Below are 2,720 nucleotides of genomic sequence, written 5' to 3'. Positions count from 1 at the left end.
TCTGGAAAAGTAATAAAGTGTGGGGGGGGGGTTATTAAAGAATCTGCATTTATGAATGAAGTAATTGGCCAAAATCACAATATTATTAACCAAAAATTCAACATCACAATTCCAACAAAAGGACAAATATTTTACAGTTTTAAAATCAAAGTCAGGTATTACATACTTCAAACACACGTGCGGAAGTTTCCAAGGCAACGTTTCTCATTTTTATTCCGATGTACTAAACTAAATAATAAAAAATAAAAAAAATAAAAATCTAATAAAAATGACAAAAACACAAAACAAAATCATCGAAACTTTAACTGAATTAAAAATGAAAATATTAATGAAAGCTATAATTGTATGTAAATGATAGTAAGACAGTGTTTTGCTGTAATTTGACAAATTGCGTTATTTTACAACATTACCAGGAAGTTAATTCACACAGTCTGTATTAATATAATTATGAATGTTTATTCATCTGACAGTTCGTATTAAAAAAACCGAAAGATACCGTATAACATATAATAAAATACATTAAAAAGTAATAAAACTCCATGAACATATTTAAAACAACAAAAAATGTCAAACACACAATTAACTATAATTAAAATGAAAGCAGAAAATATCAAAGAAAAATAAAACACTATAATAGTATTCCACTGATACTAAAATAACACTGGTTAATAATACAGAGAGATAATGCAACTTTTACTATGAATTATTTAATTGATTAAATATTTTACAGATTTTTTTATAACATTACATCATCTGCACGAGCTGTCAAATATAATAATGTATTAGAATAAATGAAAACACCTCAAAACGTTAGACCAATGCTCATTTACATCACATCTCAGTCATATATTCAGGTTTAATTGTATTGCATTTATACGCTTTTATTAATCGCTACATAACGTTAGATAATAGTCAAATATTTACATTTATATGGAGATATTTTAATCATTTCCCACAATAATTTAATGTGCAATAAGTAACTATCATAATAAAAACGGCATGATCTTTAGGTTGCTGAATCTTATATCACTGTAATTGTTCTGTTTATTACTGTGAAGCTGCTTTGAATCGATCTGTACTGTATGAAGTGTGATTTGACAAGACATGATTATGATTATAAATACAACACAGCAGCCATTAAACAGGAAAATGCTTTAATGATATTCATAAACACACAAACGAGACTTATTTACAGGAACAGACGTTCAGCGGGTCACATGATCAGCTGCGCTGTGATTGGCTGGCTGAGGCGCAGCTGTACGTGTGACGCAAGAGACACTGCGTTAGTAGTAACGTCACACATTACAACGACATACGAGTTACTTCTTCAAAGAAGTAGTTGCTTTGTTTTCATGTATCGACTGACGAGAGAAATCAGAGGCGTTTCCTTCAGCCTGAAGATTATTCGTTTCATTTTTTGGTGTGAAAGGGCCTTTACAGTAGCCCAAAATATAACTTTTGGTTTTTTTGTTATTAACTGTGTTGGGCTCGTTACTCCAAAAATGTAATGTATTACTCGTTACTAGTTACACTTTTGCGTCCGTTAAAGACGCAGTTGTGTGACGTCATAGTATGTCCCAAAGCTTGCCTACTCTTCTACTACACACTCAAAAGTGTGTACTTTTTCTTCACCAAAAGAGTACACACTGTAAGGGAGTAGTATAAGTAGGCACATTGAGACGCAGCACATGACGATCGATCAGAGTAACCGTGCGGAGACGTGACGTCACATCCGGGTCATGCGAGAGGGACAAAATAAAAGTACGATATATAATGCTTTTATATCATTTGTTAATTATTATTCATATTATTCATTATTAAATGTACTTTATGACTAAGAAAAACACTCATCTAATAATGCGATCAATAATCACGGGCTGCGTTTCAAAACCTAGCGCAGCTCCCTACCTAGTGCACATCATTCGTGGTCTTTATCCGCCTCAACAGGCAGCTGCGCGTGTTTGTTTGAGACGCGGCCCGCGGCGTCGCGGTGCATTGTGGGCTGTTGGAGGAGAGGGGGTGAGCTCCACTCCATCACAGTAGGTGGCGGTATGCACCGATGAAGTTGGTTCGCAACCCGCCATAAAACCAAAAGAAGAAGAAGAAGAGTGGTGAGCGAGCTCGACGCGATCATGGCCGCGGTGTGTTTCTCCTTCAGCCGCCGCTGCGCTGCCGTTCACCGCCCCGCGGTCACGGTGAGAACCGGTGCTGACTGACCGACAGAAACCCAAGTCCAGACGAGATTGTGGTTTATGATGAGAGTGTGAAATGACAAGCTGCTGTTTTTGTATTGTTCAGTGATGATTTGAGCTCTAATACAGCACACGCACATCTCAGAGACGTCTGTAAGAGTGTTTGTTCATCTGCTATACTATACAGCTACAGGACGCTTCCTATCAGATGTCAAGTAGACGTTTAGAAGATGTCTTTAAGATGTTTATGATGTAAAACTGACATCTTAGAGACGTCTGTCAGATGTTTGTACACAGCAGAAGCTTTCCAGATCTTTTACCTGTGCTCTCTGGGATGTGACATCTCATATTTCAGCTATCACACTCAATATTTCATTAGTGCGGAGTGTGTTGTATGTAGTGTGGTTTAGACACTGTCAGGGTGTAGTTCCGTCTGTGAGCACTAGAGGTCAGCGTCTGTGAGCACTAGAGGTCAGCGTCTGTGAGCACTAGAGGTCAGCGTCTGTGTTCTGATTGGTCAGCGTCTGT

The sequence above is a fragment of the Sinocyclocheilus rhinocerous genome, unplaced genomic scaffold (assembly GCF_001515625.1).
Source record: "Sinocyclocheilus rhinocerous isolate Xijiao unplaced genomic scaffold, SAMN03320098_v1.1 scaffold2648, whole genome shotgun sequence".
Lineage (NCBI taxonomy): Eukaryota > Metazoa > Chordata > Actinopteri > Cypriniformes > Cyprinidae > Sinocyclocheilus > Sinocyclocheilus rhinocerous.
Note: the sequence above shows the minus strand (reverse complement) of the source record.